We start from the raw sequence: 14,411 nt of genomic DNA, 5'->3' as shown, positions 1-14,411 counted from the left end.
ACTGTATGCAGAGTGAAAGCGTCATAATGTTGCACAACGTTTAACAGTGAAAGAGATATTTTTAAGGTGGCAAGCCCAAGGAATAAAAAGATACATCAACCTGCAGCTGTTACAGACAGATCAACCGGAGACAACGGTGAAGAGACAGAGTTTATTGACACACAAAGGTAATATGAATGGATGAGAGGGGTTAGTGATACCGTCCCTTATTTAGATGATGGCAGAAGAGTTCTGGAGTTGAACAGAGGAACACGGGAACCGGAGCGACACACACGGGAGACTGGAGACACACAGAAGCCGGAGCGACACACTCAGGGATCTGGAGATTACTGGAGTCGGGTTTGGGGTAGCGGTAGTCGGGACGAAGAGTCGTGGGTGAGTCCGTGGAGTATTGGAGGCAGAAGTAGAAGTACTGTCCTTCATACTAACGTGACTGGACACAGACTGTGTTGAGGAGTTGGAATTTATGGAGGAGTAGAGTGGCTGATTACGTTCAGGTGTGTGATGGGTGACAGGTGCAAGGAATCAGTGCTCAGGTGAAGGAATGCGGTGTGTGTGGTGTGGTGGAGCCTGGCGTGTCTGTGACAGCAGCAACATTTGGATTAATTTTTGCAAGGCTGTTTTACACACCCACCTCAAATTGGGGAAATTGTCACAATGTCAAGTAATATAATGATTGAGATGCCATTGTCGGCACAGATGAGTTTGAAAAAAGGTACTCACTCATACACATTTGATAGACCACAACCTTATAATTTGGAGCCTTTTGGTTGTCCAAGAGACTGGAAACAGGCAAAGGTGAGGAGAAATAGTGGGGCAAAGTGAGAAATTGAGTGATGTGTGGACTCAGTGTCCTGACAGGCTGGATTTTGTGCAGCCCACACAGACACAATAGTTCAACATGATGAAGAGCAGTGGAATTGAAATGGAAATCGGCAAAAAAAAATAAAATAAATGACTGTAAGACTACTGACCTGACTCACTTTGACCTACTACTGCTCAGAGCACTTGTGCCGGGGTGAGGGATTCCCACTTTCTTATCTAACATAAATAGCTGTACTAGAACAAAAGAAGAAATGGCTTCTCAAGAGAGAGTTTGACAAAATCCATACATTTTCATATCATATTTCTGTCTTTTTGGCTTTTAAAACATATAAATGCATATATATTATTTTCAAATGATCATTTCCATTAACTCAAAAGTGTAAATTAAACAAATTAAACTTTGGAATGGACATCGTCACTCTCTTGTATAAAATGCCATAATGTTTAAATTAGTGGTTTGCATTTATTTTTATCTATTTTCTTCAATATAGCAACCTCTAAAACAACTTCCCATATTGTGTATTGTGAGATTTTATTCATCATTATTCTCATCAAAATCAAGGATAAAGGTGTTGGACATTTTAATAAATGAGTTCCCTGGAGCTTGACAGAGCAAGACATGGAGTGGATTCAGCCTTGAGGCATTCTTGACTAGAAAGAGCGGCAGAGAGCTTGATCTGTCTTTATGCGCTTTTAATTACATACGGTTGGCTGGGCTCCAATCCCCAGAGAGCTGAGGTAAAGCGCACGTCAGGACCAGCCACTCCGATGGCAGCTCAGCATTACTCTACCTGAACACCCTCGAGGGAGGGAGGGAGTTACAGGGGAGGGTGAGAGGCGGGAGGATCGCAGGCACCTCTCAGGCAGTACAGGGTTATTTCAGCAGACACATTTCCACATGCAGCTGTCATCATTCTTCAGTATTTTGATTGACAGGAAGTGAAAACAACTGTCGAGTAAGGTTACAGGTTACTAGAAAATCACACCTCACACACCTGTTATAGTGTATTCCATTTAGCATTACCTCATTTATAAATGCTTGCATGTTTTAAAAAAGTCTGAAATTCTTACTTTCTAAGTTGAAGGAGCAATTTGCTCATGTTGTAGTTTATGGCTTTCCATGGAAAGTGACATTTTAAGACTGTTGGCTTTTTGCCTTCGGAGTTTAACCTGTCAGTGTTTCATCGTGGTGATCAGCTGACGGACAGGCAGTCAGTGTCTTTGGGTAATGTGAGAAGATAGACATGGTGCACAGCTATATCTACTATGATTGCTCAAATTAACAATCAGCTGTGTCAGGACATGGGATAAGGCTCAGGCTAGTGTGTGTTTTTGTGTTTGCTGCCAATACTCACACCATACTACACCTTTTCTGTAGACTGACCACTCTCATTCGTGTGTACATATCGACACATAAATCCACATAGATTCACAGTCTCTCTCTCTGTCTCTCTCTCTTTCTCACACACACACACACACACAGTTACTCTCTCACACATCTTTCATCAACACATTCCAACGGTTCAGAGCACGTTGAGAGTTGAGGGACTAAGACTACCTCACACAGAGAGACCTTTTATGTATCAGAAACCCTTGATTCACATGATTCTTACCTCCCAGAACCGTACTTTACTGCGAAATGAATGGTGTAACCTCCAGGCAATGTCAAGGTGAAGGAAACGTGTCAATGCCTCCCTAGTGAGCTTTTCCTCGCTGCGGCTCTCACCAGTTAATGACTCTAGCGTGGAGAACGTTACCTCAGCCAGGCCTGGCCAGATGAGCCCAGAAGAGATGATCGGTGGGAGAGAGGATACAGACTGTAATTACAGGCAATCATCAGCTCTCCCTGTGGAGTTCTGCTACTCTGGACTGGACTGCTTGGCCCCAAACCTGTGATTTGAGCTGCGAGGTAGAGTGAGACAAAAGAAAAAAGAGGAGGATGATGATGACAATGAAGATTTATAACACAGAGTACACACAAATGAAAAATTTTAGTGATTTACTGTAGGTGAGAATGCTCCAGAATCACCTGCTTTTGTTGGGTGAGAGCTGCTGACATTGTGAATTCAGTATACATCTCTTTTCCTATCAAAAAAGGGTTAGTAGTCATACAGATTCCTGGCTTCAATGTTGGAGAAAAAATAGCTTCAGGGTTGGAGGTTGAGAAGTGGATCCAAACCCATTGGATCCAAAGTAGATGTTGTAAACAGGCGCACAGTACATCCATGAAAACCCTCAGCACAGTTAATAGTGTGGAATTCATGGTTTTGGTGTCCACAATTGAATGGATGGTTAGGTTTTGGGGGCATTTTAATATTTTGTTTCCTACTTACCCAGTGACAGACAAATGTGCCTTTTTTATATTGCTGCATGCAGTTTGAGTAGCCGAGCTTTGCTCAAATGTTTCCAATGCGAGCAGGCCACTGTAACTTAACTAGATGTTATAATTTGCATATTCAAACAGGAACTAATTTCACTTTTCATAAAAGAAATATGTATACATTGTGTCAAACATCCACTGTGGTTGACTTTTTGTTCAAATCTGGCCACAGTTATGGTGATGAAAGCACGAATTCTAAACAATAATGTGATTTGGATTTTCCATATAGTTGTGAGAATGAAGACTGAGAGTGGACAGACACGCTAGCAGCTATGAGGCTGTACTTAGGCACAGCAGTGCTAGAGAGTTAGCATGTTAACATGCTCTCAATGACAATGGTAACATACTGATATTTAGCAGGTATAATTACCATGTTCACCATCTTAGTGTAGTGTGTTAGCATGCTAATAAATGCTCATTAGTGCTAAACACAAAATACAGCTGAGGACTAAAGGGAATGTCATTAGTTGTCAAAAAAGGTGACAAAAAAAGTATTACACAAATTAAAAAAAAATTACCTGATAATGGCACAATATGAAAAGTCAGGGCATCAACAAAGTTCTTACCATACATCTTGAGGGGGACATGAATGTCTGTACCAAATGTTGTGGCAATCCATCCTATAGTTGCTGAGACATTTTACTAAAAAACATTTGCAGCATTAATAGCATTCATTTTCAGTGTGTGGCTAAAAATAAAGGCTAGGTTAACATGTACAAAATATCAAACCCTCTGAGGTGTAATTCCCTACTTTTAAGCAAAGCTGCTACTGAATCGAAGACACTGTAATTTAAATAAGCCAACACACCTTTAAGCTGCACACACATAAAAAAACATCTACCAGTATGTCTCACTCTGGGTAAGTAGGAAAATATGTATATAGTAACACTTTTAAAGTCCTACCTACTCCAGTGGTGCCCTAGTATCTGATTCAATACATATAAAATACAGAAAACTGGCTAAATCTAATGGAGTTCTGCTTCTTCCAGCTCGTCTGTCTCTCTTCATCAACACACAACCAGCCCCACAGAGTCTGCAGCACTAATACTAATATGGAATACAGAGCAGTTGTTCATTTAATTTTACAACCAAGCTAGCTGGTGCCATTCAAAGAGAACAAGAGCACTTCCTCGCAACCACCACATTGATCTACCGGCCTTGATAGGCAAAAAATAACCTCTTTTAAAGCTATATACATGCTGGCTCTTGCTTTGGAGCTGTAAACGTTTACATTGTGGTGTGTAGTGATACTGTGTGAGAGAAAAGCCTTGGACTGTTAGTCTCTAACCCTCAGTTCTACGTGCTCTGCGGTTGAGTCTGGTTGTCTGCTTTCTACTGTGGTCTTTCATCACGTTCACTCCCCATTCTGGCATGCCTACCAGTATAGTATCTGTGTGTGTGTGTGTGTGTGTGTGTGTGTGTGTGTGTGTGTGTGTAGGTAAGACCAGATGTTTACTGCCATCTTGTGGCAGAATGCTACAAATCCTTCAGTGGGGTCAAGGAGATTACCTCTGAGATCAAGCATAAAAAAAATGAAAAATGTGAAAAACAGTGACATGAAGTGTTTTGTTAGCACTGTTTATACATTACAGTAGATCTGTATGTTTGTGGAGATGGAGGTTGGTAGCTCATTAATGGGAGTCTATATTAGTGTAACAGGTCAGTTAAGTCAATGAGTGAGCACTAATTCTTCTCCAGTCCTTCTGTGCACTGCCACTTGTTATACATTTGCATATAAATTGCTTTAAATGTGATGTTGCCGCTAAATTCCTTAACCGCCACTTGTTTAAAATTCATGAATGCTTTTGAATTCTGTCAGGCACGGTTGAGCTGTCAAAAAATCCTTTGATGCATTTAAAAACCCTGGCAGGTGTGCACAGAAATTTTGTAAAACTCTCTCCTATTTTGTCTGTTGAAAAGTTCTAAAGCTTCCAGTGTCCTCTATCTCTGTCTTTCTTTCTGTGTTCAGACTCATTACCCAGTCTTGGCTAGCAGATGGTGAAGGGAGACTTGTCCCTGTGCGTGTGTGTGAGCATGGCTGTGTGTATATTCAGTATGTCTAGTTATATCCAGTCACAGTGATCAATATTCTGAAACAGTCTGTGGTCACTAGCTAGGCTGGCTCGCTATCATCGTGCTTTGGGAAGGCAGGGAATATTAAGACATTTTTCATTCAATAGGAATTCTATCGTGCATTTTAATACTTTCCCCCCATAGTCTTCAGGTGTATTGCAGCACAGTTAACCTATTTCTGACCTTTTCATCAACATCAACAAACCCAAATAGAAACACTTTTTGGACATATCAAAAACTACGCGTACGCACACACACACACACACACTCCCTGGTGCTGCCATCTATTGCAAGTGGTTGATCAGACTTTAGACAAGTACTCTTATTCAGTGTTAATTTGTGTCTGCTGGTTGATTGTTTGCCTCAGGAGGAACAAGGACGGTGCTTGGTGCTAAAAGTAATTGAATGGCCTATTTACATTCTGCTAATTGATTCTGAAGGTTTTGATGAGTTTTTGTGTGTGTGTGTGTGTGTGACAGAGAGAAAGAGAGATGTAGAGCCAGATTCAGACCGACAAATCAGATTTACAAACAACAGATTTAGCAGTTTCAAATGATAAAAAAAACAACACTACAATGATGTAATAACAGAAAACAATATTCTTATAGTTCTAAAGTTGACATATTCATTGTGTGAAATATCAGTGTTGTTCTAACATAAGCACTCTTAAGGAGGGCTTGTCATAAAATGACAATTGTTAAATATTCTTTAGTAATTGAAGTTATTTTGTGTGTTACTTCTGTAGAAAAAGGTGTCATGTACTTGTCTTTTTATCAATTGTGAGATAAAACCATACAGTAATATAAAATCGACATACTACTGTAGCTTGCAAGTTTACTATGTTCACTCTTAACAAGGGTGACCTGCACATTCATGCCTACTCAGCAACGGTATAGTACCTCAGCCTCCAGCAACAATGGAATACATGGGCTCTTTGATGTTTCCATACTTGCCAGAAAGCAACAGCCTTACTGCATAGATGGCTGCAATAAACATTTTATGTGTCTGCCTGTGTATGTGTATTTGTAGTGCATGTACTTGTTAAGCCCACTTTTGATAATGTGTCAATGTGCATCCCTGTACTTGATGTATTAGTTTTTATTTATTTATTTAGTTATTATTTAGTTTGTCTGGATTCAAAGCAAAACTCATTGTCTCTTTATACATGTTCACATGGAAATGCTGGAGGGTTTCATTAGCAGTGATAAAGGCTGGTATAATTCTAAAAGAGGCAAACATGATTACAACTGACTGATCCATCCAGATGATTTAATAGAGTATCTGAAACTGCCTAATTCAGTGGCTCAGAAACATTAGAAAATATTTGACTTCATATGCAGGATATGTGCTGTCCAGCCACTTGAACAAAGAATGTGTTCCCTCATCTGTATGTGTATACACGCCTGTTTGCTGCCTGTTTATATATTTTGGCCACACTGTGCACATCCTTGAGAGTCTCTTTCGGCAAGTTTTTGTAATTCCTTCTCTGTTTGTTTACATGAACCTTCACTCTATGTTTCCTTCTCTAAATGTTGTGACGGCAGGTCTAAACAGGATGCAGGTCAGCTGTAATATTAGTTTATACAAGAGATATACAGGTTGGCCACAGTGTTACTGGACTGATATCACTGTATTCATGCTGTTTGGATGGAGCTTCTATGAGAAGCAACTTGCAGCACTGCAAGTATATCGATTAAATAGAGCTGCAATGACTGCTGCACAAAGCCCTAACAGCATCTTGCATTTGAGCTATGTACAACTTCATTAAACAAGTAAAATAGAGCAGAATTTATACACTTCCATGAAGGTGTTTCAGTCTTGTGTGCAAGTCTGTTTTCCAATCAAATAGTGTTTCCCATAGTACTGCCATTTGCAGCGCCTATGTTTTGATTATTTGAAGATTAAGTGCTTGGGATGGCTGGTAGGGGTTAGGCCTACTGTAAGGTTGGGTTCAGGTAAGGGGAAACACAAATTGATAGAGAAATACAATTTTACCTGCTGTAGATTCCTACACCATTGATTTCACCATTGCAGTTAATATTGTGCATTCCTTTTAATATATATAATCATGTACCCACAGTAATCACATTTGCATTCTTTGATTAATTTTGTAATACAAAGGAATGAAAATTTGCCCTGGAAATGGCTTTACTGGCTAGCTTGCAAAATACTAATTTGTTACTAAGTTACTAAAAAGTAATGAGATTTTTCTAATTTCCTATGCTTTGTGAGCAACATTGCAGCAAGGAGAAGATTTGCTCTTGAAAATGGCTTTTCTACATCACAAAATATATAGAAAATGAGGCCATTATACTGAGAATTTCTTCAACTTGTTTCAAGCTGTCTTGTCTGTCAACAGTCTCAACCAGTATTTGAAAACTAACAGAAAACACAAGCAGCCCAATCGGACCAATTGGAGTTCTTGTGGTCTCTGTATCCCTGACATGTAGTTACATTTTTTAGGAGTTGCACGTCAGCTCCGGTTGTGGCTGCACAGTATTTTGAGTTTCCTCAGGTTGTGTGCTTTGTATGTTCATGATCTGTTTCCTATTTGCCAGTGTGTCAGTGTCTGCTCACCGTCACCCCCGGGTCTGGAAGAGTGGTGTACCCTATGTTATTAGGTTCTGTCAGCAAGACTGACTCGGTGGGCCGTGTCCTGGAGGGTGGATTTAGGATGAGGAGATGTTGATTTGGTACCTATCCAAGCCCATGTCTGTCCTCCCCTGCCCCTACATTCCCCTCTCTTGCTTTTTTTCTTTTTTTCCCCATTTCTCCTTCCTCTTCTCCCACGACCTCAGGGAGTCCTCAGGAGGTGCAGTGTTCCAAAATGGGATGATTTCCCCCCTCTTCTTCTTTGGTCACTCTCTCCCTCTCCCGAATTAACATTGAAAAAACCCCAAACCTCACTGCTGAGTGACTCATTCAAATAATTGTTGCTTTTAGCTGTATCAGGTTACTCTTTTCTCTGACTCTCTTCTTGCTTTTCTTCATTTCCCCCAGTACAGTGTGGCCACTTGTGAATTAGGGCCTTTGAGCAAAAAAAGACCTGAATAGCCTTGTAATTTTCTGCTCTGTTTCTATGATTGCATGTATGACCATTACAGACAAATAGGAGATTGTCCTCACTTACATAGCTGGGTCACTTTGTATGTGTACATTTATGTGTAAACATGTCTGTAGTGAGTGTGTGTCTTATTTTAGCATGTCTGAACCACTTAGGTGTGTCTAGGTGGATCTCAACATTCTTGACTTTTACAGGAAGACACCCTATTCAGAATTGAATAACAAAGATGACAAAGAGACTCTACATGTGTGTATCAGTGTGTGTGGGAAAGACCGCAAGAACAAAAGAGACGAGGAGTGAGATAGCAAAGGAAAGGGGAGTGGACCAAGAGAGGAAGGCCGGACTAAGTCCATTTTGAAACAGGCAAGAAATGCGAGACTTGCTGAAACATTTTTGGAGAGAAGGAGGAAAAAGAGCAAGACATGTGGAGTGAAGGATGAGATCCCTCCCCCTGACAAATCCGAGTTACTGTAGCCTATCCTATAGCTAACCCTCCCTCCCTGTCCCATGTGAGCAGCAGCCTAATGACTGGACCACTCTGTGTCTCCACTGCTTACGCTTTGCTGCGCTCCGGCAGACATGCATTGTTCTCCACTGTACACTACTTGTTGCTCCCATTCTCAAAGAGTTAGTCTGTGTTAGCTCTTCAGAAAAGATTGACTGGGAAAGACTTGAGCTGCCTCGCGGTGAGTACTGACATTTAGATTTTTAGGCTTTTGTCAGGAGAGAAGAATTGTCTGATTCATTTGTTTGCTCTGTCAGATTTTGCCTAATGTTTCTGACTTTGATAAAAGAGGATATATGAAGTAGATTTTAAAACGAGACAATAAAGTTGGCATGTTGTGAAAAGAACGTAGAGAAACTTTTGTACAGAGTAAGTTGGCGAGAGAAACACTCCAGTAGTGAGAACCTTCCTAGCTCTCCTCTTGTTTCTGACTGACTAGCTCCCCTTTTGCTGACTCACTCTATTAACTTAAGACACATGGCTCCATGCTGTGTGGGTGTGTGTAGTGTACATGTGTTTGCCATTGTGTACAATGTCTGGAGTAATTCCCTGCGATTACCTGTCTGTCCTCCTTCATCTTAGTGCGCATGTGTGTTCAGTCAAATTGAATTATTTGCTCCTGTGTTCCTACCCGACAACGTAAATGTGGGAATTTAGCCGAGACAATGGGATGGGGAAAAAAAGGGAAAGAGAGACGCTGGCGCACTGCTGCATCACCGTTTGTCATCACTCTCTCTGGCCCTTATTGATTTCCTCCTTTCTGCTCACTGAATGAGAACAATAGCCTCACGTCTGGCCAAGACCCCTAGTAAATAAGCCAGCTAAATATCAACACCAAATCTCCTGCAAGATGTTGTTCATTGATTTGCTTTGTCGCCAGATGCACACACACACATACACAATCAGGCCTTGTCGTCTAGAGGGACTCTATTGTTTGGTGCGCATAATTGTTTGTGTGTATGTGTCAAAGGCTTGTCCAAATGCTCTTGGACAATGAAGTCTGTCATGAGGGGGATGTGGATTTCTATCTCTCTTTCTCCCTCTCCCTTTCCTGTCCAAGTCCCCCTTCACATCTGGATCTCCCCACCAGCTGACAAGGAACAAGGGAGCGGATGGAGGGAGGAAGGAGGCATAGATGAGGGAAAGAGAGAAGAGAGAGGGATAGAAATGGGAGGAAGGGGAGGCTAGCGTTCCCCAATGCAGGAAGAACGGTCATCACAATGCCATTGTGAATGCCCAGTGTATGAGAGGAAACGCAAATACTGTATACACAGATGGGAAGCACTCCCACACACACATGCAAAGACACATTTAAGTTCATATTTGTGCACATGATGCACAAATACACACATGGGCATAAATGCATGTAATTGCACACACTCATACAGATGCCAGTGACAGTGAAGCCAGCATTAAGCCCAGTGAACTGATTTATATGCTGCTGTAGTATTTAGCTCAGAGAAGAAAGTGCTGGTGCTTCATGGAGGGCTTTGGCCTTCGCGTGGCAAGTTTTCATTGGGAATTATTATTAAGGCATTGGCTGTCAAAGCAAGTCCTGTTCTCTGTCAGTCTCTTTACTCTCCTACCTTTCAGCTCATCAGTGAGTGTCTGTCCATAGCTGGACTCTGATAAGACTCCCTGAAGTTGTAATGAAAAGCTCCACTTCAAAGAGAATCACTTGGCATGGACTGGATTTACTTCTCTATGCTTTTTCATTATCTCTGCCAGCTGCTGTTGCAGTGCTCTGCCAGAGCTGGGCAACTACTCTTGTGCCTGTTTATCCATACCAGGGCAGGGCTAAGTGCCATGGCAACAGGTGTATGTTGACATCATTAGTGTTAAGCAATGGGCGAGGCAGCATGGATGCACACTTATTTAAAGGGGTGAAAGTCTCACTCACATCTGCTTCTATAGTTGGCACGTGATCTGCGGAGGGAGAGTTTGGGGGTGGCAATGATTGGGACAGTGATAAAACACCAGCCTTCATTTTCTCCTCAGCCTCCCAGGAATTGTTTGACTGTGCAGTTTCTGCCATATGTGCATGTGTTATTCAGCCATCTCCCTCTGTCAGTGCAGCTGGTCTGTGTCTGTCTGTCTGTATCGCTACTTTTCAGTTTATTTCTGGCTGTTACGAGCTAAGCCTGCATCTTTGCATGACTTATAGGCGAGCAGCGATGATGTTATATGCAGGTGGCATGAGTGTGACTGAGGTCACTGCTGAATAGATTTACAGTCTGAATAGCTTTCTTTGTGACTTGACATCAGTGTTAATACTATTTATTCTCCTGTAAATGTCTTGTACATAATCAGTTAGTGTGTCATAAGTGTGTCTTTCAGTACGAAATATTTCATGGAGTAACACAAGTTGAGATACTGGCCCTGTTTTAAAAGAGATCATCCCTGTACTATGGTAGTCGTCTTACTGGTCTGATGTCAGCCAAGTTAGTATGTCTTGCATTACATCAGTATGTCACTAGGCAGACCGAGCACCACGGCCAATGAGGAGGTGTTATTTGGCACAAGAAGCGCTGTACTGTACAGTATGTGTGCTAGCCAACAAAACAGAGTGGAAGAGTGAAATGTGTTCAACTGGGTAACAAAGCTCGACTTTGTTTTGGTCAAGATAATAACATTCACTCAGTGATGTCAACACAGTGTGTACAGCAATATAAAATAGAGAATCAGACAGAGGTGGAACAAGACCAAGACTGATGACAAAGAAACCACCACAGTGGGACAAAAGTAATGTATGTATGATTAGAAATAAATGTGGGATGGAAAGCAAAGCATTGTATACAAACCTAAAGGTCATTTAGACCCTTACAATAAACAGTTTATTCAAGGTGTAAATCATATATTGCAACATACATACTAACCAGAAGCAAAATGATAATCTGTTAAAGAAAAACAGGTTTAGCATATCAATGGATTTCACTGACATTCATATTGATGAGTCAAAGTATATTACATTGCAACCATCTAGGGTATTTATATTATAAGGTCTTTATATGTGTTAGGAGAATAGGTTCTCTCAGCTTTGTGTGCTGGACTGAATACATATGCGAAGACTCCAGATGGGTTTTACTGATCCTCCTCTCTTTGCTTCTCACTTTTCTCATTCATCCAGCCTCTTTTATTTGAGGACAGATGAGTCTTCAGAGCAGCACCTTAAGCTTATCCGTCTCTCATTTTTGATCCCCGATCTGCGCTTTTTGTGTTTCTGCTCTTATCTCAGCACACATGCGCGATGCTTCACACACACATCTCCATTGCCTTGAATCAGAGATTTGTCAAAGTCAGTTCACACCCTGCAAGACAGATTGCAGCACCTGAGAGGGGGGTCTGGTCGGTGCTGATGTGAAATACTGTAGGCCTACACACAAACAAATACAGTAACCCTGTACACATCAAATCAGCTTTTGGATGTTTAAAAGACTTATGGGGTCTTTGTTGTCAGGTTTAATGTTCTGCAGTATCATTAGTATCCTCGCTGAAGATTTCTGCCTCATGGCTCTTTATTGCAACAGTTGGTTCCAATTACAGAGAGGCATTCCCTTGTTAGACAAAGCTGAGACATATTTGTGTATGGGGTCCAGCTTCACATGTAGGATCCAAGACATTTCAAATGTCATGACAGACTGATGGACACAAACATATAGCTTCACTCAAAGCATGGGCTGCAGGCAACTGTTCAAATAATCTGCTCCTTACATGGATTGCATGCAAATGTGATCACAATGTCAGTCTCAGAATCAAGTTAAATAGGACAAGTATATACAAAATGAACTGTGGGAGTATACTTTTATATGCTGCTGCAGACAGGCAATATTTATGAAAAAGCTCTTCTTCAATTAGGTTTTTCCAGAGAGCAAAGAATGGTATTCATTTCTGCAGTACTATGTGTGGATTGTATGGGCGTGCCAGTGGCACCCAAAATATCGTTGTCATAGCAAATGATCTGCAGTATGCTCAAAACCTATTGACTCTACAGGCTGATTGCTTTTGACGGGTTTGCAACAATAGTTCATTCTGCACAGTCTTTTTTTTTTTTCAACATTAAATAACTCTCATCCTGCCTACAGAAGTCACGTATCTCTCTTTATTTTGCCATTTTCATCCCCCTATATCTCTAACAAGATATGCGTGTGGTCGTGTGTTTGTAAATTAATGATTTCTAGCAAAGTAAGTAATTAAAAACTAATAAAATTAGTTATTGAAGTTTTTGTTTTTGACATATAGGGAGTGTGTAATGACCATCAAGGGAACACAGGTCATGCTAGACCATCAGTCTAATTATTTGATGTCATTTTGCATACATTAACTATATTGTGATGTATATTGATATATGACATTATGTGTGAATGCAGTGTGTGTATGTATATGTGTATGGATGTATGTAGTAGATGGATATAGACACGAATACACTTACAGGTGCAGTGGCTTGCATGCATGATTCTTTATAAATAGTTTTGTTCCTGAAGATTATCACTACCCTCGGTCTTTACTAGCTCAGACTACAGTGTAATTCTCAGTGGTTCTGCTGTTACTATAAAAGCTGGCTTAAAAAATCTATTCTGAAACAAGTCAGAGGCCATTTCCTGTATAACTCTCCAAAATCCGAGTTCTAAGCATGTGTCACAGGTTACACATCATATTGAGATGAGAGGATTACAGCTATTATTGGTGAAAAAAGAACATTCCCTGATTATAGCCTGACTGTGTATGTGGATACAAAGAGCTCTGATTACTGCTGGCACTGCTGCTCCACTTTCTAGGATACCAAGCATTGACTGGCACAGCAGGGGGACAGGAAAGGCTGTAGGCATACACACCAACATAGCAACATGCAGGCACACATCAAACACAGTGATTAGTAAGTCGTAGGATAATCTCATGCTCTACTGTCAGCCCACATTTCCATTTTTTACTTACTTTATTTATTTATTTTAGAATGTAACAATTCTTTTATGGAGTTTATCTGTTATGAATACAAATAACACAGGCAGCTTTGTGGTAAAGAGCTAATATTTAAACAATACATACAGTATGCAGTATGTTTATGGATGATTACCTTTTTGAATGATGGTGTATAGTACGTCACTTTATACTCAATAAAATGGAAATGAAGTTTGATGATCTCTCTTAACACCAGGCGTCCACACACACGCTTTTTCTTGTTTGTATCACCCATGGCAACGGCTTGGCGAGGATCAGTGGTGATGTCAGCAGTGATGTACGAGTGTTGGAGTGCGAGGGGATGACCTCAGCAGAGGAGATGTCCCAGAGGACTCATATCAGTTGCAGCCAGCACCTACCGTCAGGACTTTCTCACACTCAGTATCTATACTAACAACTAAAGCTGTCCTGACCACCACAAACCCCACCACATGATCCTTCACAGGCATCACAAATCACCAGCACACAGCAAAGACCTCTGACATGCACACATAGGACTGCATAATTCTGGATGAAATTAAAGGTTAGCTGTGGAGCTTTTGATCACTAGGGGTGCTGTAGAGCAGTGTTTTGATGAGTGGGTCCCTCTCTCGTGCTCTATCTGCAGA

General features: G+C 41.0%; 1 protein-coding gene and 1 long non-coding RNA gene across 10 annotated transcripts in view; one reads left to right on the top strand and one right to left on the bottom strand.

Annotated features, from left to right (window-relative positions):
* sash1a (SAM and SH3 domain containing 1a) overlaps positions 1 to 14,411 on the top strand; it is a 233,329-nt gene that overhangs the window by 150,513 nt on the left and 68,405 nt on the right. The window contains exon 1 of one of the 9 annotated variants that reach the window (XM_044168078.1): positions 8,895 to 9,028. The exons of the other annotated variants lie outside the window; for them this stretch is intronic. The gene's annotated coding sequence lies outside the window, so the exon portion shown is untranslated. Of the gene's footprint in view, positions 1 to 8,894; positions 9,029 to 14,411 lie in introns of those variants that run through there. 9 annotated transcript variants of the gene reach the window in all.
* On the bottom strand, positions 138 to 3,498 carry LOC122862619. Its single transcript, XR_006374817.1, has 2 exons — positions 2,855 to 3,498; positions 138 to 2,727 (listed from the first exon to the last, which is right to left on the bottom strand). It is a non-coding gene; the product is annotated as an uncharacterized LOC122862619 (long non-coding RNA).

This window comes from Siniperca chuatsi, linkage group LG16 (genome assembly GCF_020085105.1).
Source record: "Siniperca chuatsi isolate FFG_IHB_CAS linkage group LG16, ASM2008510v1, whole genome shotgun sequence".
NCBI classification, from domain to species: domain Eukaryota; kingdom Metazoa; phylum Chordata; class Actinopteri; order Centrarchiformes; family Sinipercidae; genus Siniperca; species Siniperca chuatsi.
The sequence above is the reverse complement of the archived record's forward strand: the minus strand, read 5'-3'. Positions and strand labels throughout refer to the sequence as shown.